Genomic DNA, 26,607 nt, shown 5'->3' on the forward strand with positions numbered 1-26,607 from the left:
GATCTAACCACATTGGGCCCTGGTTTTATGTTGACAATTTTTGTATAAATAAAAATAATAAGTTTTAAAAAAAACTCTATCTGAAACCCTCAATATACTCAAATTAGGCAGTACCAGGGCCTATATATAATAATGGACTTACCTTCGCAAGATTTTGCAGGGGAGATTCTCAAAATACCTTACATTTGGAAGTGCCGTTGTATATGGTTAATGAATAATGGTGGATTTATCTATTCAAAATTAAGAAGCATGAGATTTTGTCAGCTTAGAAATCAAAATGTCAAGTTACTCACATTTGGGTTTGAAATTTTGGCCGAAACCTTAAAAATACTGAAAAGTAGGAGGTACAGTTATATGAGGCAATCTTGAAAAGTTTTAGCATGAAGAGATTATACCTACTCAGAACTTTAAATGTCAAGTTACACATGGTTTGGTTTAAAACTGTAATCAAAACATTCAAAATATCGAAAATCAGGAAGTAATGCTATATGGGGGCTAGGAGTAATATAAAGGTCTGGGCAAAATTTCAGAGCGATAAAATGCTTCCGCGGATTAATCTCCATTTTTGGAGATCCCACTCCACTGTGCGATGTTGCCCATCTTCGAACTAGATATAAGTTTGACAATAATATTAATATGTACCAAGTACCTTTGTACCTTTGAGAGTTATCAGACAGACGGAATGGATTTATTCCAAAGAGACGGTCCAGACCCGTTTTTTTTCGATGAGTCCCGCTTTGGCCATATCAAATCATATATACCCTCTGTACTCATATGGTTGTGGGTATAAAAGACGAAGACATTTGATAATGAAATAAACCACGAAACGTGAGTGAGCCAGTGTTGCCAAAATGATAATAGGTAAAAAATCACCCTTTACAAAATATATCATTACTTTGGGAACAATTTTCAGGAAATTCAATTATTTAATGTCGGATATTTGGAAAATATATTTATAAATCTACATAGTGTTGGTTTAATGGTTCTGGGGTAAAAGTCCACAAAATCAAATTGGACTGTAAAAATTTATTTAATATGGGTTAACTCGCTACGATTTTATGGCCACTTAGTGCAACTGGAAACGCACCGACCACAATAATAATGTGAATGTTTCTGTTAACGCTCGCGCTCCTAATGACGTTGTTGTTCGAGTTCTTTGAATGACTCATAGCTAAGTGTGAACAATGCATTGCATTATGTTTAAGCCATGATTGTGACAGTCATTTGTACTCAGAAAAATAAAGGCAGTGATTGGCTTTTGATAGATTTTGTTTTAATACCCTACTCTGGGCAGAAGGTCTTTCAAAGGTCACCTGTGGATAGAAAAACAGCTACCCCCTATCCTAAGTATGAGGAGCTCTCCTAACCTTTCGTAAATCAAGAAAAGCGTAAGCCGATACCCCAAAAACTATTTTAAAAAAATTCAAAAGCAAAAAAATATCACGGGGTTTTCTACAGAAGGTCTCAAATGGGTCTTCTACAAAAGATGACAATCTAATTTTTTTTTGTCGATATAGATCTTTCATGGATCTCCCTTGAACAAAAAATTTTCCTCAGGTTCGCCATAGTTAGAAAAAGACTACAGGTCCTGTTCTGGTCTCGGCTCCATCTTTCCCTTAAGGCATTCGAAATTCGTTACACTTCCATCTAAGGTCATTGTGGCCAGTTTGTAATAGTCCCAGCTATGGCTAAGAGATCTGAAGGAATGCCGTTTTCGAATGTTGGGCCAAAGTTGATTGTTTACATTTGCCGTGGTTGTTGTTGTTGCTGGTTTGTTTCGCATTTCAGAAAAATGCATTGTTGTCCACAGCAGCATTTCATTCTCTTTTCACGTTGAGGTTTTCCAAATCAAATCTTATCTTGAGATTAATGCGATTTTGTATTCGATTCCATAGCTTCGTGTGTGTGTTTGTTAACCCAGTGAAACTGCCACTAGATTGTACTTTTATTGTCAATGTTGTTGTTGTTGTGGTAAAAAATATCAGCAGCAACAATTTGTTAAGATCTCCACGAAAAACATTGAACAGCATGCTAGTCCGCTGAGCAATGTTCAAACCAAAGCTTTACATGGAGCTTGCCGTTTTATTTTTCGCTCGCTGCTATCGGCAGCAGCAACATTGGAGTGTGTTTGGCACGAGTCACCCGCCCAGTGAGTAGAGTTGAATCAAGAGAAAAAAAAAACAGATTTGAAAATTTATGGGCAAAAAATGTCAATCAACAGCAGTTTCAATTACAATGAAATACTTTTGGTCTTACAGCGGTCGGAATGGTGTTAGAATAGAGCCGCCAGATAGTGTCATAAATGGCAGTTTTATGTGTCAGCAGCAGCGGCGAGTTGCTCGTAGATATTTCTCACACAGGTTTTTGTTTTGGAGATGGAATAGCTCTATCTAAGGACTTCTAAATATCTTGAACCTATGGGAGACCTGAAAAATGAAATTTTTATAGGGAAACTGTTAATAGTGTCCTGTCTATAGAGTATCTGTAAAGGATCTTCTATATTTAAGAGGCCTGTTAAAGGTTTCAGATCTATAAAATACCTACAAAAGATCTTCAATCAAAGGGATACAAGAAAAAAGTCTTCATTGCATGGAGGACCAGTAGGGGGTTTTCATTTATAGGAGGCCTGCAAAGGGTCTTCTATCTTTAGATGCCTGGTAAAAGGTTTTCCAGGCAAAGGATACCTATAAAACGATTTTTAAAGAGGCAAGAGGTGTTCTGTGTATAGGAGACTTATAAAAGGTCTTCTGTCTGTGGAAGACTTGTGAATGACCACCCTTTTTCTTTTCTCCCGAGAAACTGGGTACAAGGTGAAATGAAAAAACTGCAACCAACTTCAGAGACCTGTTAAAGGTTTTTGATCTATAAAATACCTACAAAAGATCTTTCATCAAAGGGAGACAAAAAAATGTCTTCATTACATGGGGACCAGTAGGGGTTTTTTCATTTATAGGAGGCCTGTACAGGGCCTTCTATCTTTAGATGACCGGTAAAAGGTTTTCCAGGCAAAGGATACCTATAAAAGAGGTAGAAGGAGTTTTGTGTATGGGAGACTTATGACAGGTCTTCTGTCTGTGGAAGACATGTGAATGACCACCCTTTTTCTTTTCTCCCGAGAAACTGGAGAAATGAAAAAACTGCAACCAAATTCAGACTGCTGTCATTCATAAGCCACTCGTCCGACAGCTGTTAAAATTAATCCAGTGACAGCTCATTATATTGTCTACAAGCGTACAAAAGCATTTTAGTGAGAATTTTTCGGGACAAAAGTTATTCGTGATGGAATTCAAGCGAGATAGTGTGATTTCTTGATATTTGGCTAGAAAACCACAAGTGGCTATCGTTAGAGCAATCCAGCATTTAAATGTGAATAAATCTTTTGTGTCTCGTACCATCGCTCGTTATCGTGATACTGGTACTCGTAGCCCGACGTCGAGGAAGTGGACGGAAGAAAAGAGCAACATCTCCAGATATCGTTCGAAAAGTAAAGAATCGACTTGATCGAAACCCGCGTCGCAGTGGCCGAAAAATGGCTCGTGCGTCTGAACATATTGCAATATTCCATTCGGCAAATATTGAAAAATGAGCTCGGGGTAAAGTCATTGACATTCCAAAAAGTGCAAGAACTTACACCCCAACAGAAAGAAAATAGACTCAAAAGAGCTAAAGGGGTTGCTTCGCTTGGCCGAAAGTGGTGAACTGCCGAATTTCGTTTTCTCCGATGAGAATACCTTCGTCGTCCAGCAGTTTGTAAACAAACAAAATGATGGTGTTTACTTGCCAAAGAGGTCAGCTGAAAATGTGCACCTGCAGTTGGCCACCAGAACTCAAACGTCGGCCATGTTGATGGTGTGGGCCACCATAACAGCCGATGGTCGCTCTCCGCTTGCATAAATCGACTGTGCATCAGAATAAATGTCGAATATTATCGCGAAAATATTGTGGAGGGTGTATTCAAGCCTTGGACACCCAAACATTTTGGCCGCAGACCTTGGACATTCCAACAGGACTCAGCACCATCGCACTCAGTACGCGTCACCCAAGAATGGTTACAAAATGAGGTTCATCGCTTCATTTCCAGCGCACATTGGCCACAAAAATCTCCGGATACCAATCCGTTGGACTATTGTGTCTGGAGTATTTTGAAAAGCAAGGTTGGCACTACTAAATACCAAAGTGTCGATCACCTCAAACAAGCGCTTCGCCGGGAATGGTCTAAAATACCACAGAGCAACATTCGGGCAGCGTGTGACGGTTTCATTGGCCGTTTGAAGGCCATAATTCGTGCCAAAGGTGACCAATTCGAATAAATCTAAACTTATTCTAAAATTTGATGCTATTTCCGACATTTTTTGCTCTCATTTAATTAAAAATTTAAAAAAAAATGTAAAATTTATGGCGTTTGACTTTGTTGCAGTCTTTTATCTCACCCTGTATAGTAGACCTGAAAAATGTTTTTTTTTTCTATAGGAAAACTGTCAAGGGTATCTTGCCTATAAAATACATGTAGAGGGTCTTCTATATTTAGAAGACCTGTAAAAGGTTTTCCAGCCATAGGAAAATGTCTTCAATACATGGGGCACCAGTGAGGATTCTTCATTTATAGGAGGCCTCGAAACGGTCTTCTATCTTTAGGAGACCGGTAAAAGGTTTTCAAGCCATAGGATACATATAAAAGGCTTTTTAAATGGGTAAGAGGTCTTCTGTATATAAGAGACTTATGGAAGGTCTTGTGTCTGCGAAAGACTTGTGAAGGGCCATCCACTCTCCTGATTTCTCCTCTCCTGAGGGATTATTTTGTGGCCTACAATTTGGTATTGTTTCAGTAAAATACTTTAGCGACCAACAAATCCAACTTGTCCCTTTGATTCATGAACCACTGCAAATAAAAAATATGACGAGAAAGCAAATTCTATTTCATTTTGTTGCTTTGTTTTTGAGATGTTTGTCAGTCGCTCCGTCAGGCAGTCTTACAATTTGGCGCTCTGATTGTATATATTTTTTGCTGCATGTATGTATCGGCTTTATTGTTTTCGCCATAAAAATCGAAGGTGTTGAGTTGGAAGCTTGTTATTTTGTTTATGTTGCTAAGTTACGTGAAGCTTCCGTCAAATATTTCGCTGCCTTAAAAAAGTTTCTCGCTCTCTCTTCATGCATCGCCAACATGTTGGGTATGATGCAGTGGCTGGATGGGATATGTTGAGAGTTTGCTACGATCTCAATTAACATGAACTAAGACTAAACAATCAATAAATTTTCAAAAAATAAAGAAATATTTAAGCCTTGGATTTTTTAAAGAACATTTTTTCATGATATAGACGTGATTGGATTTTTTAAAGAATATTTTTTCAGGCGCGGATTTTTAAAGAATATATTTTCAGCAGTGGATTTTTAAAGAATATATTTTCGGCAGTGGATTTTTAAAGAATATTTTTCATGGTCAAGACATGACGTAGATTTTTTACAGAATATTTTTTCAGTCGATTTTCCAAGTTCAAATGAAAAATGTTGACAACGTTCTCTTAAAAAGTAGTTTTCTGATATCCATGAATGGGTCGAGGATTGTGAATCAATACTTTTTCTGAGATTAATTTCATACGTAATTTTTTCAGAATAATTTGTGTGCGATTTTAAAGAATTAAAGAAAGATACATTTGAGTTGTGAATTTTTTGAGAAATATTTTTCTGAGCACTATTTGAGAATGGATTTTTTAACAATATTTTGTTTTTCCACAACCTATTTGTGGCGGTTTAAAAATTAATTTCGTAGGTCGATTTGAGTAGTTGATTTTTTGAAGAATATATTTGTAAGGTTATTTAAGGCGTGTCTTTTTTTAAAGGAATATATTTCTGAGGTCTTTTAAAATAGTACATGTTTATACTCTCAGCCATATGGCTAGAGAGGATATATATCATTTGATACGGTCAAAACGTGCCTAGTCGGATTAGCGGTTTTAGTACCCGATTTGATCCAAACTTGGTACATCGTAATGTTATAGTAAAACTTAGATCGAGCTCGGAGATGGGCAATATCGGACCACTCCTTCTGGTACCATAAGGCAAAAAGAGAAACGATAATCCGATTTTCCTTTACAAATCTTTACAAATCCTAATATTACAGTCAGTTCTAGATCAGGTACGAAATTGGACAATATCGGTCCACTCCAAGAAGTACATCCCCCACAAAGGGTCACAAATTTTGAATAATTACAAAATGTGATGTACGAGTTCGATTATCTTCAAATTTAACAGATCTCAATATTTTTATTAACCCAAGGTGTGGTGAGAAAATGGAATATATTGGTCCACTCCTTCTGATACCTCCCCCATAAAAGGTCGAAATTTTCAAAAAATATATTTTCTGCACAAAAAGAAAACCGATAATCCGATTTTGCTCCAACTTTGCAAATCCTAATATTTGCGTCAGTGCTAGGTGAGGTGCGAAAATGGACAATATCGGTAAACTCCCACAAAGGGCCAAAATTTTGAATAATTACAACTCTTATAAAATGTGATGTAAGAATCCGACTGTCTTTCAAATTTCACACATCCTAATATTTTGAAAAACTCAAGATCTGATGTTAAGATGAAATATATCGGTTCATTCATTCTGGTACCTCCCCCACAAAAGGTCGAAATTTTGAATATCCATTAAGTACATAAAACGCGAAATTAACTTCATATTCCATTCCAGACTTGGTACATCTCAATATTTCCATCGAAACAGGAGCTGTTACAAAAACGGTAGAGATCGGACCATTACTTATTCTACCTCCCCTACGAAGAAATTAACATCCGATTCCATTCAGACTTGGTACATCTCAATATTTCCATCAATACCAGAGCTGTTATAAAGATGGTAGAGATAAAAAAATTTCTTCCGGTACTTCCACCACATAGGGTTCAAGATTTCGAAAAACAAAACGAAAAAAACGCAAGAAAGCAAAATAAGTATCCAACTCTCTTCAAATTTCACACATTCTGTATTAAATGACGTGTGAGAATGGTATACTTCAGTCGAATATATATTTTGGTATCTCACGCACATTTTAACATTTTCTAAAAATTATCACATATCTCATATAAAGTGAAGGAAGTAACCAATATAGTCCAAATCTGCACGTCGCCATATGTGGGCATATATTTTTAGGATAAATTTTTTTAGACCTTTTCGCTGCGCGGAGTTTTTTCAATTAATTTTCATGCCAATACAAATCTTATTTTTTTTTTTGTTATTTTATTTAAAAAAAAATGTACCCATGATTTTTGTAAGTGTTATTGCAAGGACTATTTTTCGAAACATTTTTGAAGCTCTAATTTTAAGGCATATTTTTCAGGATATATTTTTTGAAAATAAATATGTCGCGTGGAGTTTTAATAAATAATTTTCATGTCACCTCAATTCTCATTTTTTGTAGACCTATTTTAGGCATGCTTTTTCAAACGGCATTTTTGGGTCTAAGATTTTTTAGGGCGTGAATTTTTGGGTAATTTTCTAGAATCTATTTTAAAACCCTTTCGATCCAATTTTCAATTTTTGTAGACCGATGTGAGGCATGCATTTTCAAAAAATTTAGAAACAATTTTCAATTTAATTTTAGCGACATTATTCACCGGAATTGTTTCAAATTTGGTATTTGAAGTTCATAATGGATACTAAGGCCTATGACAGAAAATTGTCTGTGCAGGTCCACGTTTTGGTATAGCCCTCCCTTTATTCTGTATTTTGATTATTTTAGCTACATTTTACAATTTAGTCTTATAGACCCTAATAGAATGGCTATATTCGGTATTTTTAAGATTTTAAGATCATTTTTAACGGATTGATTTTTTTGAAAATTGCCAAATTCCTTCCAAATATTGGAGGGTATTAAAAGTTACAGCTTGCAGCTTTTTTACTTATTTAAAAATATTTTTGCAGATATTTTGGGGTCTGTTTCTTGGCCATACTTTCTAGGAGTAATTTCAAGTTTATTTTTTTAAAAATTTTAGGTCTAATTTTTCAAGTCCTTTTTAATTTCTTGAATGTTGGAATTTATGATCCAAAACGACATCTCTGCCAAATGAATTGTCTTCCAACATCATACCATTGAATCATGATACTAAACCTTACTTAAGTTCGATCAAACCAGCTCGAGCTTAATAATTTTCAATTAAACTGCATTTCATGCAACATGTTTTAGCATTGGAACTTGAACTTGATGGCTTGCTGGCTGCTGGCCTGCAAGTTAGAGTTGCTTGATTTGCAATTTTTTTCAGTTGTTTGGGCTGATGCAAGAACCGGGAGTTGTTTGACTTAATTCTTGGCTAACATGCCAGAGTGTGTTGGCCATGTTTCTTGTTTTTGTTTCTGTTTCTGAAATAAAAAATAAATACTTGGTTTGATCCAACTTCAATGGGGAGCTCTCATTATGTTTTCGCTTGGGCTGAGAGCGAAAGGTTTGACTAAACTTCTGGCACGCTTGGCTGGATGTCATAGTGTCTGCATGCATGACGAACGGTTTGTTTGCCTGGCTGGCTGGCTGCTTGTTTGGCTAGCCATTGAGTTTTGTATTGGGAGTCATTTTTTTTTTCTTTAATTCGCCGTAAAACGATAGCTTTGTTGTTTTGCTTTGTATGTTTTTTTTGTATGGCTCTGTGAGCGAACGAGCGAACGGCTTGCTGGCTGGCTGTTTGACTGACGGCTTACTCATTTCAAGCAAACGTTTTAGTCTTGTGTTTAGTAAAATTAGTTTAGTTAGTGACGAGATTTCAAGAGTTTAACTTGTGTTTTATTCCAACTTGCGGTGGTATTAAAATCTAGCCGTACCAACACCACCTCCCCAAAAATAAAACAAAAACACATAATAATAAAATAGAAAAAGCAGCAACAACAACAAAAACCCGCCAGGTGGAATCAATAGCACTTGCTTTCATATACAGTTTTGATTTTTTGCGGTTACAAAAATTTGCTGGTTTTTTTGCCGGTGGCCAAAAAGGAAACCCAACAAAAAATACAAAAAGCGAAAAAAAAGAAACTTGGTCTAGCAACGTTTTTTGGAGGATTTATATTTCGTTCACGCTTCATGGATGTTTGCAAAGAAAGCTTGAAAATAAACAATAAATTTATGGAAAATACAAAATTGAAAAATTAATAATTTTTGAGAAAAAACGGTATTGATAGAAAAATTTTGATTTAAAAAAAATAATTTCCAAAAAAAAAATCTAAATTCTTGAAAATTTATATTTTTATGAGAAAAACAGTATTGAAAGGGAAATTTGGAAAAAATTGATTTTCAAAAAAAAAAAAATCAAAATTCTGGATTTTTTTGGAGTTAAAGAAATTTTGATATTTTCCAAAAAAAAAAAAAAATTGAATTCCAAAAAAATTAAATTCTTGAAGTATTTTTGTTAAAAAAAAATCAATTTCCTCTGTTTATTTTTGAAACGCTTTAACCTACTTTTGCTTTCTAGACGCTATAAAAAAATCGCTCATGTAAAACCCATAAAAATCCCCAAATGAAAGTGAATTATTGGCCCCATTAACACAGACCAAAACCTCAGGCCAGAAAATCAAAAAAAAAAAAGTGAAGTTCCATTCATTCAAATCAAACCAAAAATAGAAAAATCCAATCAATACAAAATCGAAACGAATTAAAAAAAAAATCTAAAAAAAATTCAAATCACTTGGAAAAAATAGTTCAGCAGCTGGAGAAGAAGAAGCCCCCGTCTGCTCACAGAAACCCATCAACAGGAAAAAAATTTGTAATTGAAAGTTTTTTAGTGTCGTCTGCGAAACGAAATTGAAATCCAAAAAAAAAATCGAAATTAAAGAAAGAAAAAAAATAGTTAAATAAAAAGTAAAAAGTGTTTTACGCGCGGGAGAGTCCAACTTTTCGGAGCAGCAGCAAAGAAGTCGAAAAAAAAGTGAATTGAAATTAACATAAAAATTGTTTTAAGCCAAGTGTGTCTAGCTGTGTGTTTGTTTTTCTTTTTGGTTAAACGCCCCAAAACGATTGAGCGCGCGAATTAGATAACCTGATTAATTATGTTTATTAAAAAAAAATTGTTTTTTTTCTTTTTTCTTTCTTTTATTTATTTATTCGTCGACTTGCGACTAAGAGGATGGAACTAAGACTAACTTTTACATTTTTAATTTACTTATTCTACAGGTATTATTTGTTAATTAATTATTGCAGTGTTAGCATAAGTTTATTTTAAATGAAATTTGATTAACACACTTTTGTAAATAATTGTATACTCAGCTCCAGACAGTTTTAACTGGAAAAATAAAATAAAGTCAAACTAAAGAATGTCAAATTCACTTATGCTTACAGTGCAATAATTGTACACGTTTTATTGGCTAATTGTTTCCAAGAACTTATCAATTTTATCAGGGGTAGTATGATTATACGTAACTACTCCCCCCTTTAGACTAGAATTCTCCTGAATTCTTTTATTTAATTTTACAGTTATATATTTATGTTTTGTTATGATTATGAAAATTAAAATAATTATTACAATTACTATAGAAATATTACATACATATGTTATTTTAGTGTGGTATTTTAATTTTCCGATATTTCTTACATTGTATTGATGTTCTTTTTCAATTTGTTCGAACGATATCTTATGTTTAAAATTTTGAGTTTTGTTTGTATTTTCAATTATTTGTCTTTCTTTTGTAATTTCTGCAATATTTGAAAAATAATAATCTTTTATCCTAACTGAACAATTATTAAAATTAATTAAATAATTTCCATTTAACAAAATTTTTTCAAAGTTACAAGTTTGATTTACAGTCGTGTTTATTGCATTTTTAATTATAATTGTGTCTATATCTAACTGTATAATTTCAAAGTCTTTATTTTTTTTATCAATTGACAATTATTCTTTATTAAACAATGATGACTTAACTTTAAATCTTTTAAATGTTTATTCTCTTCAAATTTATAAGTTTTATTTTGAAATTCAAAAAATCTTTCCATATTAGATTCTATTTCATTATTTTCATTATCTGGTATTGGTACAATAAATCTTAATTTTACTGTTATAAATTGTTTAGGTATTTTTATTCCAAACACAAGATAAGAGTTGTTAAGAAATGTTGTTCCAAACTGAATATATTTAAGTTTGTTATAATCTATTTCATATTTTCTTATTTCTCTACTTGTTAAAATACTTGGGTGTACAATCCCGTATTTTGCAGAAATTACGTTGTCTTGCAAATGCTCTATCTTATTCTTAATTAATTGTATATTAGTCAATTGTTCTAAGTATAAACTTTTATTATTTTCTTCCTCTAAAAATTTGTTTATAGAGTTTAATTCTTGTTCTATTTTCTTTCTATCATTCTTAATTACCATCTTTAAATGACTTAAAGTTATATTGAAATAATCATTAATTACAATCTGTTGATTATTATTTTCCTTAATTTCATTAATATTAAGAAGATGTTCTTGTATGTTCCGTCTGTCTTCATCGTCCATCGTCCCAAATAACCATTTGGTCATACTTCCTATACCGTTAATTAGTCCACGTCTTTTTCTATTTTGTTTGGGTATCAACGTCATTAATTTATTTCTGGCATCTAATAGTTCTAACTCAAGTAATTCTTTGTTTTCGATTTTCATTAGAATAATGTTATCTGTTATGTCATCTAAAATTGTTTCAATTTCGTGAAGATTGATTATATGTAAAATTATGTCCGATTCATTAACAATTTTCTGATTTCCCATGCAAATGTCCATATATCCTCTTTGTTCTGTCAGAAATTTTGTAGTAATTATCCCTCTAGTCTGTGGTATCCATATTAGTATCATCAGTATTGTCCAAATCTGCAAATTTCAAAGGTCTTTTAATATTGCACGGATGTATTCGCTCCAGTTTTGTCTTTTTATATTTCGGTTGTTCCTTATGTCGGACGGCCTTATAATTTTTTATAAACCCTTCTTTTCTATTTCCTTATAATCTTCTCTAGAGTTATTTATTTTATCTATTATTTTTCTTTTACTGTCCTCTAAATACTTTCTAACTTTATTTTCATCCATTTTTCCTTGTTGAACCTCTTTAGGAGTACATTTAATAGTTGAGTGATATCGTTCGTTGTAATTTCTAATTGATCTCTGAATTAATTGTTTCACCGGTATTTCCTTATTTGCTTTATACATTATCCTAAACTTTTCCGCAATTGTGTTGTGAAATCGTTCTATGTCGGCGTTTCCCGTGTGACTATTAGGTTTGGTCAGATGCAATTCTATATTTTCATTGTCTAAGAATTCCTTTAGTCTAGTGGTTTTAAATTCATTATCGGCTATTATTTTCCTTGGCTTCCCTACCTTTGTAAAATGATCATCTAATTGCTCCATTATTGTTAAATGATTTCTATCATTCAATGGATACGCTGCACCGAATTTAGAAAATTTATCAATTATTGTCAAAAAATGAAATCTTTTAATCACATATGTGTCAATATGTATTATTTCGTTTTTCGTCGACGGTGTTTCTGTGTATGAGAATTTCAATTTAATTGGATTTCTATCATATTTTATCTCCTGACAAACTTCACATTGATTTATAACTAATTGAATTAGTTCCATTAATCTTGGGTAATAAATTTTATTTTTTTATTTGGTTATAGGTTTCCTGTATGCCCGAGTGCATACTTTCTTTTACATGATATAATGATATCTGTTTCACCGCCTCCACTTCTGTTTCTATATCTTGAGCCCTGATAGTGCATTTAATAAATTCCACTTGTTTCTCATTAGAGTACATTTCTATTAGTTTTTCCTGAACAGTATTATAGCTTCTCTCCGATACTTCCGAAAATATACCTATTTTTCCTTTGGTAATATACTTTCTAAATATTTCCCCCATTTCGTGAAAATCACTTTCCGCTATGAAAATTATCCTTTTATTATGTAAATGTTTTATTTCCTGAACTTTATCATTTGTAAGTATAATCTGTGTCCTGTACTTATTCACTATTTCTTCTTTTATAAAGAAATGATCTTGTAAATTTTCATCAGCTGAATGAATTGTAATCATTGATACATCATCATCATCCTCAATATTATTTATTATTCTCAATTCTGAATTATTCTCCGAATTTTGTACCTTATCTGAAATGGTATCATCTTCATTATCTTTCTCAATTCTACTTAGAAAATCTGCCACCTTGTTTTCCTTGCCTTTTATGTATTCTATATTAAAATCGTATTCTCCTAATTTCAAAAACCATCGCTGGTGCCTGGGTGACATGTCTTTCCCTCTATATTTTGTGTGTAAAAATCTGATGGGTTGGTGATCCGTAAGTATTTTAAATTTTCGACCATAGAGGTATGGTCTCAAATAATTAACGCTCCATAATATTGCTAGAAATTCTTTGTCCGTTGCCGAATAATTTCTTTCGTGATTGTTAAGCGTTCTTGATGCAAAACAAATTGGATGTCCCTCCTGTGACAGGACAGCACCGATTGCGTAATTCGACGCATCTGTAGTTAATGTAAATTGTCTTTCATAATTTGGGTATCTTAAAATTGGATGAGAGCTAATTAAAGATTTTAATTTTTCAAAAGCTTCTATGTATGTAGGGTCCCTTAAATTTATTTTTACACCTTTCTTTAAGTATTTTGTTATTGGCTGTGCGACTTTAGCATAATCTCTCACAAATTTTCTATAATATCCCGTTAATCCCAGGAAACTTTTGATTTGTTTTTCTGTTTTAGGTAAATCTAATTCTTGAATAACCTTAATTTTATTGGGGTTTGGTTTTAGTCCTTCCTTTGTCAGAATATGCCCCAAAAATTCTGTCTCTCTTTTCATGAAATTACATTTGTCGATTTGTATTTTTAAATTTGCCCGTTCCAATACCGTGAAAATGTCCGTTATGGCTTTAACGTGTTCCTTAAGAGAAGTACTAAAAATAAGTATATCGTCCAGATAAACTACACATGTTTTATTAATGAAATCTCTTAGTGTTTCATTCATTAATCGTTGGAATGTCGCTGGGGCATTTTTTAACCCAAACGGCATTCTTATGAATTCATATAATCCGTGAGGTGTCACAAAAGCTGTTTTCTCTCTGTCCTGTTCTCTTATTAGAATTTGATGGTATCCCTTGGCTAGATCCAAGGTAGTAAAATATTGTGCTCGTCCTAGTTTATCTAAAATTGAATCTATGTTCGGTAGTGGATATTTATCATCGATCGTCACTTCATTAAGCTTCCTATAATCTACCACTAATCTATATTTACGCTCTCCAGAATTATCTATTTTCTTGGGTACTACTATTAATGGGCTTGAATATCTTGAACAACTTTTCCTAATTATGCCCTGTTCCTCCATTTCCCTGATCTGTCGTCGTACTTCTTCTTCATGTTGTGGCGGATATCTGTATAATTTGGAATTTATCTGTTCATTTGTTGTCGTTCTTATTTCATGTTTTATTGTCATTGTACTTGTCAATTGGTCCCCTTCTTTAAAAAATATTTTGTCGAATCTTCTTAAAATTCTCGTAACTTCTAAATGCTCCTCTGCATTTAAATGATTCAACTGAATTCTGTCCAAGTCAACTTCCAGTTTTTCCAATGAACATATTTCCAAATCCTTATATGGATTAATTAAAAATTTTGTAATCTTGTTATTAAATGTTATGTGTCCGTCTATTAAATTTATCATCGTGTTAAAATGGTTTAGTAAATCAACTCCTATAATAAAATTGTACTTTCTTCCTTTTAACTCTTGCATTTTCCACTTAATTTTTGTATAATTTGGTAAGTTAAATTCCATAGGTGCGTCAGTTATAACTTCAAATTTAATTATGTCCTTCCTAGTTATGGTGCTAAATTCTATAGGTTGTTTTAGTAAAACTCGTTCAAAATCTTTTACCTTACTGTCAATCAGGCTTAAGTTTGCGCCTGTATCAATCAAAGCTTTATATTTCCTTTTATTAATCGTAATGGTTATGGTAGGTAAACAATCGGAGGTTGTTTCCGAAAAAAATTATTTTGTCTTTGGTCTTGTCCGTTATCCTGATGTAAATTTGGTTCAGAGTTTCCTACTACTCGATAATTATCTACTTCTATATTGTCTATTTCCATAGGTTCCTGCTGGTCTTGCCTAGGTTGATTCAAGCGATTTTGGCTGAAATTTGGCCTAGGGTTTCCTACCTGTTGCTGAAACCTTCTGAAATTTCCCGACATATTATTATAGTTACTTTGTTGGACTCTATACTGTCCTGAATGATTAAAATTTCCATTTTGATTCCTATTATTATAGTTATTATTATAACTGTTATTTTGTTGGACTCTATACTGTCCTGAATGATTAAAGTTTCTATTCCTATTATAGTTATCGTTATTATTATTATTATAGGTTTTATTATTATCATTATTATTTCGTTCTTGTCTAATATCTGACCTAAAATTATTTTGTCCTAACCAATTCCGTTGATTATATCCCTGGTTATTACTGTTAATCTGCGGATTAAAATTATTCCTATTTTGCGACCGATTTTGTCTAAATGTTACGTCGTCTTTAGTCCTAAACTTCCTATATTCTGGCCTAATGCATGTGTCTTCAAATCTCCTTCTTGTCAATATTTTAATATATCATTAATGTTTCTTTCTTCGTAAATTTTGTCTAACAGTGTACCTTGTGTCATTTCCTTAATTGTATTTACTAAAAGACTGTCCACGTTTGATAAGTCAATATAGTGGTCATTTCGGTAATAAACTATTAACTCATCTGCCTTATATTTTAGATTCTGCAACTCTATTATTAATTCACTTACCGAATTTACTTTTAAGTTGGCTATCATCCTATATATTGTGTGGTTCCACGTTCGGTCTATACCTTAGTTTTAAAGTCTCTTTGATTAATTGCCAGTTGTCCGGTGTGGGTATGTTTATTATGACGTCTTTAGCTTGTCCCTGGATTATTTTATAGAATATTGTTCTTATGGCCTCCTTCTTAATATTTTCATCTTGTATAGTTGACAGCAAGTATTCAGTGCTACTAAAAAAGCTGTTCACCGTTACTTCTCCGGTGCCGGTGAAAATGGGTAGATGATTTATCGTTTTTAAAATGTTGTCTTTTGCATTATTTGATTGTGTATCATATAACACCGGGTTACGCTGTTGTTGTTGTAGTTCTTGTGTTTGCTGTTGCAATTCTAGATATGCTTGGCGTAACCGTTCCAATTGTTGATCCTTTCTGGCTAGTTCTTCTGCCACATTTACGGATGCGATGTGAGCTTGTTCCTCCATTCTTCTTCGTTTGTCGAAGACTTTTTGCCTTTGCGAATACACTTTTAAAAGAGAAAAAAAAAGGATTGACTTCCTTTATCTAGTGGTGTCCACTTAACTTAAATGTTCACTGCACTATTGTTTATTTTAGTGGTGTTCAATTTTTTGAATTATTCACTGCACTATTGTTTATTTTAGTGGTGTTCAATTTTTTGAATTATTCACTGCACTATTGTTTATTTTAGTGGTGTTTAATTTTTTTTTTTTTTTTTTTTAATTATTCACTGCACTAATGTTTATTTTATAATCCTGGAGGGTCCCGTAGGATTCGCAGAATTTATTTAATTATTTATAATTTAGGTACGTTTCACTGGATCCTTTTTAATTCCTAAAGGATCCTACCGACTGCGCCAATTAGATAACCTGATTAATTATGTTTATTAAAAAAAAATTGTTTTTTTTTCTTTTTTCTTTCTTTTATTTATTTATTCGTCGACTTGCGACTAAGAGGATGGAACTAAGACTAACTTTTACATTTTTAATTTACTTATTCTACAGGTATTATTTGTTAATTAATTATTGCAGTGTTAGCATAAGTTTATTTTAAATGAAATTTGATTAACACACTTTTGTAAATAATTGTATACTCAGCTCCAGACAGTTTTAACTGGAAAAATAAAATAAAGTCAAACTAAAGAATGTCAAATTCACTTATGCTTACAGTGCAATAATTGTACACGTTTTATTGGCTAATTGTTTCCAAGAACTTATCAATTTTATCAGGGGTAGTATGATTATACGTAACTCGCGCGTGTGTTTTTTTTTATTATTGTTATTGCTTCTTGGCCAGCACTCTCCACCTCAGGCTAGAAGAGCATACATATATCGAAAAACGCCACTAATACCAACGGACGGAGAGCTACTGTCTAAAGCCCAGCGGTGTACATAACTAGCCAGCCAACTAAAATTTAAAGCCGCATGCCCGCCCGCCTTCCACAACGTTTTCAATGATTGTTTGTGCATTTTTTCTTTTGTTTTTGTTTTAGTTTCAATTTAATGTAATTTTATTATTTTAATCTATCTGCCCGCCGCAGTCGTTGTCGTCTGTCTCTTTTTTTCTTGTCTTATTGAGAAAGTGTTAAATTACAGCCGGCTTTTGCGGTATTTGGAGGAAAAACATTTTTTTCTAATATCAATTTTTTTTGTTTCTTCCAATTCGAGTGGTTAGCGTATGCTTCTTTTTTTCCATGGTTTGTGAGTTATAACGCTACAATAAACGTTAAAAGTGCTACTGTGTGTAGATTTTTTTGTTTTTGTTTTTATTTCAAACGCCATATCATCTAACAAAAGTGACAACTCAAACAGCAGCGAGCAACTGACATAACAAAAAACAACTACAGCAGCTACAACAGCATAATATTCATTGACAACTTCAAGTGTTTTAATACAAAAGGTAATTGTTATTATTATTATTGTAATATTGTTATAATTTTATCATATTTTTAGTCTAAGAACTTTTTAATAAAAATTTGAGAACAATTTATTTTTTTTTATTTTTTAACTTTTTTAAGGCGGAATTTTAAATTTTAGAATTTATTTTAGTAAAAAAAAAGTATATTTTCAGCTGACGGAACAAGAATTACACATTTTTTTACATTTTTAAAATTAGAATTTTTATAAATTTTCTCCATTCGTATGAAAAGGAGGTGCTTGGGTTCTTTTTTCGTTATGGGGATTAATTAGGAGTTCATCATATGTACGACTCGAGGATAAATTCTTAAATTGTTCCTACATCACTATGCGGAATTGGTAATATATGGAAATATGAATGAACCGATATATTCCATCTCAACACCTGACCTTGAGTTGATATAAGTATAGGGATGTGGGAAATTTGAAGACAATTGGAATCTTATATCACATTTTATGAGAGTTGTAATTATTCAAAATTTTGGGGAAGGTACTTGATGGAGTGGAGCGATTTTTTTTCGCGCCTGACCTAGCACTGTTGCAAATATTTGGATTTGCAAAGTTGGAACCAAATCGGATTATCGTTTCTCTTTCGGTGCAGAAAATATATTTTTGAAAGAAAAAAGACGAGCTATATAGGTCCACGATATCGTATAGTTCCTATATAACGGTACCTCCCGATATTTGGTAATTTGATGATTGTGGACAAATTTTTCAGACAAATTGAAATTACCTGAAAATCCACAAAAGGAGTTCCTTTAGAGTACTTTAACCCCTGAAAGAGTATTCCCTCCCTATATTTGGTATTTTGATGATTTTAGCTTAATTTTTTAATGGAATTATCTAAAAATCCATATTAAAAGTTCTTTCTAAGCACTTTACCCCCTGGAAGAGAATTGTCTATATAGGTCCACAATACCGTATAGCCCGCGCTCCCCGATTTTAGGTATTTCGATGATTTTAGCTACATTATTCACCGGAAGTGTTACAAATTTCATATTTGAAGTTCATCAGGGGTTCTACAGGCTGTCATCGAAAAATATCAATGGAGGTCTACATCTTCGTATAGGTCACATATAAGAGGTACCTCCCCATATTCGGTATTTTGATGATTTTGCCGACATTATCCACCAGAATTGTTGCAAATTTCGAATTTGAAGTTCCTCAGGGGTACTACGGCCTGCCATCGAAAATTGTCAATACCTTCCTATATTCGGTATTTTGATAATTTTGGGGACATTATCGGCCGGAAGTGTTTCAAATTTTGTATTTAGAGTTCTCCATTTCTTCGTACAGCTCCCATATAATGGTACCTTTCTACATTTGGTATTGTAATGTCTGTGCGACAGTATTCACGGGAATTGGTTCAAGTTTCGTATTTGGATATTGTAATGGCCTATGACAAAAATAGCTTATGCACATCCACGTTTTCGTATAGAGGCCAATATATCCTGTATTCTGAAGATTTTAAAAGATTTGATAATGGATTTTTTTGTTGTAATTTTTAAATTCGTGCTTAACTGGTTTCTTACTTGTTTACAGTAAATTGAACCCACTGATGTCAAAAACTTACTCAGAAAAATTTTCCGATTTTTCGTGTTCGAAATTTCGAACAATCAAGTTTACACATATGTAAAGTCACGCTTATGCTTGTAAATCATGCTTTGTTATATATTGACAATATTTCCTCATAATTTCTTTCTATATCCTCAGCAGAGGGTATATATAATTTGATAGGGCCAAAACGTGCCTTATCGAAATAACGGTTTTAGAGCCTAGGTATCTTAGAACCAAATCCGTTTCAGGACACCTCCTACACAAAGAGTCAAAGTTTTGAATAACCAAAACGATAATAGTAATCAAAAATAAGCATTCGATTCTCTTCATATTTCACACATCCCTTTGTTTCTACTAATACACGATCTGCTGTGAAGATGGTAGAGATCGGACCATTCCTTGTGGTTTTAAATATCCATGAATCTCATAGAACGCGAAATTAACATTCGATTCCATTCAGACTTAGTACATCTCAATATATTTACATCAACACAAGATCTGTGGTAAAGAATGTAGAGATCGGACAATTTCTTCTGATACCTCCCCCACAAAGGGTCAAAGTTTTGAATAACAAAACGGTCAAAGAAAGTGAAATAAGCATCCAACTCTCTTCAAATTTCACACAGACAAACATTTTTGCTAACACAAGATCTGTTGTGAAGACGATAGATATCTGCCAACCCACTCCGGTACCTCACCCACAAAGGGTAACAATTTTCAATACTTTGGTCTGTCATAGCTTGCGAAGCCAGCGATTCTTTACAACTTGCTATATCTAAATATATCTCCATTTAGGTTCCAGACGAAATGGACAATATTGGACCATTCCTTCGAAACCCACTCCATAGAGGGTCAACTATTTGCATAATCATAACAGAAGTCAAAATATATTTAAGTAATCGAACATTGGCTGAGGGTATACATCTGTCGGCAATACCGACTGATATTTTTTAACTGCAGGAGAATAAAGTTGACTTTTAAAAATATTTCTTCCTTGACAAAAGTAGTCAATTTTTATACCATCTATCATATGGCTAGAGCGAGTATATATAATTTGATACGGCCAAAACATGCCTCATAGAAGTAACTGTTTCAGACCCTAGGTCTCTTTGGACAAAATCCGTTTCAGAACATTTGGAGTCCATCGCTAGATCCGTCCGTTTGTCTGGCTGGTGCGCACGATAACTCTCAAAGCGAGTATCCGATTTGGTGCAAACTTGTCTTAAGGAAGGACGTATTTATTTTTGTGGGACACTTGAATGTGAAAATTTGACTGAAGACATTTTCCCCAGAAATGAAATCGAATAATACAAAACATAAATGCAACAATTAAAAAAGCTGTAAGTTCGGCCGGGCCGAACTTTTAATACCCTCCACCATTTGGCACAAATTTGGCAATTTCCAAAAAAAAAAAAAAAAAATAATAATAAAATAAATAAATAAATAAATAAAATCCGTTAAAAATTCTGTTAAAATCTTAAAAATACCGAATGCCTATACTACGACGTGGACCTGCATAGGCAACTTTTGTCATAAGTTATTATAATATTTAAATGCGAAACTTGAAGAAAAATCTGTTTATAATGTAGCTAAAATCATCAAATACCGAATATAGGGGGTACTGTTTTATGGGGGCTATACGAAGACGTCGACCTGCACAAACAATTTTCTGGCATGGGATGAAGTATCTATTACGAACTTCACATGTGCAGTTTGAGACAACTCCGGTAAATAATGCCGCTAAAATCATCCAAATACCGAATATCGGGGGTACCGTTATATGGGGGCTATATGAAGACGTGGACCTACATGGCTCATTTTTTGACATAGGATGTAGTATCGAACTTACGAACTTCAAATACCAAATTTGAATAGATTCCGGTAAATAATGTCGCTAAACTTCAAATACCAAATTTGAAAAGATTCCGGTAAATAATGTCGCTAAAATCGTCAAAATATCGAATATCGGGGGGTACCGTTGTATGAGGGCTATACGAAGACGTGGACCTGCACAGATACTTTTCTGTCTTAGGCTGTAGTATCCATTACGAACGTCAAATGCCAAATTTGAAACAATTCCGGTGAATAATGTCGCTAAAATCATCAAAATACCGAATATCAGGAGGTACCGTTATATGGGGGATATATGATAACGTGGACCTACATGGCCTATTTACAAAAATTGAGATATTCAACATCCAAAGACTTTTCCTTCATGTGATCCCAATCCTTGTCCTCCCTCTCACCCCTCTAAAAATTGACATTGCAAGTTTCATTTTTTAAAGAACAAAATCCAATACTCCGTGTATAAGCTTTGCAGCTAAAGTCACTGATCGCCGAGCACATGTGTGTGTGCCTTGGAAGCCGGCTGTCTGGCTAAAGACCTTTACTAAATATGGGTTTGGTAATATTCATATAAATGTTGACTATTTTTTTCTGTCTTTTGTATTTCCTCTATGTATCATTCTTGTTCTTCGGCTTCATCACCTGCTGCGTCTCCTTCTTACCACTTGGTATCTGGAAGTACTTATTTGTTCGTCATTGAAGTCTTGACTTGGCGTCATAACACCGGTCGTTCATTTTCGTATTTGTGTTATTATTTTTGAATTATTATTACATTCAGATTCTCCTTTTTTTTGTGGCATTTCGTGTGTTCAATTAAAGGTGGGGCCGGGGCTTCTTCCTAATCACAATCATCAGCATATATAGTTGGCAGCGGGTCATTGATTTGAGGTAGAAAAAAAATAATAATAAACAATGAAATAATAATAGCAATAATGGCTAAAAAAAAGTGGCTTTACTTAGAATTTGTGCGAGTGTGTGTGTGTGTGCGTTAGAGTCTCAAGAAGCACGCAAGGTGATCTTCATCAATATATAGATTTTTTTTGGTTTGTTTGTTTTAATAAAAGGAAGCTATTAATGGCGGGAGTTCATTAACATTAGTTGTTGGTATTTGGAATTGATATTGAAAGTTGGTGTGATTTGTTAGAGTTCGTATTTAAAAATAGAGTTTAAAATCCAATGAGAAGGGGTTAAGGTCGGCTAATTTAAATCTAGCGAATGAATGTGTCATGGGTTTGAAATTGTGTGTAAGGGAAAGAGAGATATATTGAAGAATCCAAAAATATAGATAATAACTAAAATGTGTTTAAAAGAGTTTATAAAGGGATTCTTCAAGAATTCTAGAGGTTGGTAGAAATAATTCTAAGTCTTTTTTTTTCATAAAAAGTAGCTTTTATATATTAAGGACATATAAGTTTATATAGGTAGTAATTATAGATTTTTAAGAATATTTGTGTAGTTTCCACAATCATAGAATTTTTCTTAATATATTGTGTAATGCATTCTATTCTCTATCACCACCCAAATTTTCGATTATTTAAGACGTTCTGAGAAATGATTCTGATTTATTTAGAAAGAAATTTTTGAAGGGACAGACAATTGAGAATTTTTACTATTATTTTTTGGTGTTTTTTCTGAGAATATTTTTAGGGATAATATGAATATTTTTAAGAATTTATTCTGAAAGAAATTCCTGATTTTTAGATCTCTTTTTGAGGAATAATTTTTTTAATATTATTGTCGGAAAATCGTGGATTTTTTTAATAACACGTTTTAAGAAATAAAAATGGGTTTTTTTAAATTTCCTTTAGAGGGTGGGAGGTTGGTTTTATTGTGAATTTTTTTTATAAATATTTTTCAAGAAATAATTATGGATATTTTAAGAGAATTTTGGAACAATTATATGGTTCAATATTTGTTGTGGAATAATCGTGAATTTTTTAAAAATATATACTGAGAAATAAAATTGTATGATCTACAAATATTTTTTGAGGTGAGGGGGATTTTTGTAGAAATATTTTTAATTGTGGAGTCCATAAGAATATTTTTTGAACCATGAACAATTATAGATTTTTCAAAATATTTTCGGACAATTAAAGTACGCATTTCTAAGAATACTTTTCAAATTATAGCCAATATTTTTAAGAATTCTATTTGAGAGATGTATGTTATATTTTTTTATTTATTTATGTGTTTTTTTTTTTTTTTTTTTTGAGAAGATCGTAAAGTTATATAGATTTTGTGAGATAATCGTAAATTTAAAAAAAATATATATTTTTAGGAAATAATTAATAAGATCTACTAGATCCTTCTGATGAATAACCGTGGATTTTTATACCCTCAGCCATATGGCTAGACCTCTAACGTGTCTCATCGAAAAAACGGTTTTAGAACCTATGTTTCTTTGGACCAAATCCGATTCAGGACATTTGGAGTCGGTCTAAAAGCGTCCGTCCACTCTTCAGTCTGTCCGTCTGTATGGCTAGCTGATGCGAGCGATAGCTCTCAAAAGGAGTAACCGATTTGGTCCAAAATTGGTACATCGTAATATTATTATCAAACTTAAATCGAGTTCGGAGATGGGCAATATCGGTCCACTCATTCTGGTACCTTCCCCACAAAAGGACAACATTTTGAATATCCATGAAGCTCAAAAAACGCGAAATTAACATCCGATTCCATTCCGACTTGGTACATCTTAATATTTTCCATCAACACCAGATCTGTTATAAAGATGGTAGAGATCGGACCATTTCTTCTGGTACCTCCCGCACAAAGGGTAAAAGTTTTGAATTACAACAAGTAAAAAATCATGTAAGTTCGGCCGGGTCGAACTTTTAATACCCTCTACCATTTCGAAGGAAATTAAAAAAATTCAAGAAATTTGTTACAATTACGGTGAATAATGTCGCAAAAATCATGAAAATACGGAGTATCAGGAGATACCGTCATATGGAGGCTATACGAAGATGTTGACCTGCATACGATTTTTTTTTGCCATAAGTTGTAGTACCCATTAAGATCTTTCAATACGAAATTTGAAACAATTCCGGTGAATAATGTTGCTGACAATTTTTTTCATAGGCTGTAGTACCCATTACGAATTTCAATTACGAAATTTTAAATAATTCCGGTAAATAATGCCGCTAAAATCATGAAAATACCGGATATCGGCAAAATTTTAGCCTTCTATCTAAATTCGTTCGAAAGATAGCAAGATTTCAACAGACATACAGACGGACATCGCTAGATCGTCTTAGAATTTTACGCTGATCCAGAATATATATACTTTGCAGGGTCTATTATGAATATTTTGAGGAGCTACAAAAGGTGTTCTGGTGCTCTTCATATTTCACACTTCCCATTATTTTTACTAACACAAGATCTGGCTGGTGCGCACGATAACTCTCGAAGAGAGTTGGTCTAAACTTGGTTATTATCAAACTTAGATCGAGTTCGGAGATGGGCAATACCGGTCCACTCATTTTGGCACATCCTCCACAAAAGGTCAAAATTTTCAATAAAATAATTTAATGCACAGAAGGAGAAAAGACAATCCGATTTTTCTTTGCAAGTCCGAATATTTGCATCGGTGCTACGTCAGGTGCGAAAATGAAAAAGACGGCCTATTCTATTAAAAAACCTCTTCACTGTCTCCTCATATTAACTTTGAAATAATAGTTCGATTAGCTTTAAAATTCGCACATCTCAATATTTCTACAAACACAAGATCTGGTATGAAAATGGTATATATCGATTCACCCCTTTCCCACAACGGGGTCAGAATTTTGAAAAATTATATATGTCAAAAGAGGCAAAAAAAATTTCCGATTCTCTTCTCAATTCCTCACATCCCAATATTTCTACTTACACAAAATCTGCTGTAAAGATGGGATATATTGGCCCATTCCTTCTAGTACCTCCCGCATGGGGAACAATGGTGAATATTTGTTTTTTAATTCTTATTTAAGAATGATCGTGATTAGTTTTTAATATCTTTTTAAAGGACAATCGAGTATTTTTTTAAATATATTTTAATATGAAATATTCGAAATATTTTTTAATTTGTTTTTTCTAGTAAATAATCGAGATAATTTTTTGATCGATAATTTTTTTAATTAAAAAAAAAATAAATGGGAGTTTTTCGAAATTTTTAAGAGTGTTTCAATGACTAATTGTAGATTTAAAGAATATATTCGAAGGATAAAGACAGATTTTTTTTTTAAATTGTTTTCGAGGGATTTCTATTTCCATAATCGTGTATTTTTCAAAAATATCGTCGATTTTTTGGATTTTTTGGCTATGTCTCGAACGAATTCAACCCAGCCACGACAATTCCCTCGTATTTTATTGTCAACTCTAATTTGAACATTGGGTATCTGTTTTTTTTTTCTTTTTTTTATTTATTAATTTTTTTTCCAAATAACGTAACCCAAACACAGTTGTTTACAAATGTAGTAACTATGGAAAAAACTGCATAATATCTGTTTTCAAATACAAAACAAAAAATGTCTTAACATTCAAGCGAACAAGCTGTTCAAAGTAAACAAAACCCTATTCCAATAAAATTTGTGTCGCTTGTTATTATTTTTTTTTTGCGTAAAATCTTTTGCTTTGTTAGTAAGTATTCAATTTCCAAGTGAATTTCTTTGAAATTGTTTTTTTTTTTTTTTTTTTTTTTTTTTGGTAACATTAGTTTTTTGGGACTTCTCTTCCTCCTTTGTTCCGTTTAGTAAAACGGACCATTATCATCATAATTATGATGCGGACTGATGTTCGCCCCATAATCATTGGAAATTAGTTTTTTTAGGAGCAGCTGTAACGCCCATTGCCACAAACTGGGCTATCTGAAATGGTAACAAATTTTTATTGCCAATTGAGGTGTAAACCATTTGAAGGTGTTTTTTTTTTCATCTTTTTCTCATTTGTCATTTATCATTTTCTCAGCTAAAAGAGTGTGATCATGTGGCCAGTCAAAGACGTCATGACAGCTGATTAATTAAATGATAATCTATTAATGCAACAGTTGTTGGTTTTTAATTAATTGATTGAAATTTTATTTCAATCAATTTGATTTTGATTTCAATTGATTGATATGATCTTGGGTGGAGAAGGTATACCGGGTACACCGGGTCAATAGGAGAAAATCACAAAGTTTCATATTACCCATGACTGGTCTTCAAAATATTGGTAAAAATTTAAAAAAATAAAAAAAAATGGAAACTTATTCATGATAATCATTGAAATGTATTTCTAAAATCCATAAAATATTAAAAAAAAGAAATATTCTTAATAATCCATTTTTTATTAAAAATATCTAAAAAATCCACGATTGTTTCATAAAAATATTTCAAAAATTTACAATTGTTCCTTAAAAATAATTTTAAAAAATTTCATAAAAATATTAATAAAATTAACGACTGTTTCATAAAATTATTTAAAAAAATCCACGATTGTTTCATAAAAATAATTAAAAAACCAAAACTTTTTTTATAGAAATATTCAAAAA

The 26,607-nt window shown here is 32.6% G+C and overlaps 1 protein-coding gene across 2 annotated transcripts in view; it reads left to right on the forward strand.

The window, feature by feature from the left end:
- The first annotated feature begins 8,698 nt into the window (after positions 1–8,698).
- LOC101900305 (serine-rich adhesin for platelets) overlaps positions 8,699–26,607 on the forward strand; it is a 265,583-nt gene continuing 247,674 nt past the window's right edge. The window contains exons 1-2 of one of the 2 annotated variants that reach the window (XM_059130291.1): positions 8,699–8,890; positions 17,458–17,682. The gene's annotated coding sequence lies outside the window, so the exon portion shown is untranslated. The remainder of the gene's footprint in view (positions 8,891–17,457; positions 17,683–26,607) is intronic. The other variant, XM_059130292.1, reaches the window with a different exon arrangement.

The sequence above is a fragment of the Musca domestica genome, unplaced genomic scaffold (assembly GCF_030504385.1).
Source record: "Musca domestica strain aabys unplaced genomic scaffold, Musca_domestica.polishedcontigs.V.1.1 72, whole genome shotgun sequence".
NCBI lineage: Eukaryota > Metazoa > Arthropoda > Insecta > Diptera > Muscidae > Musca > Musca domestica.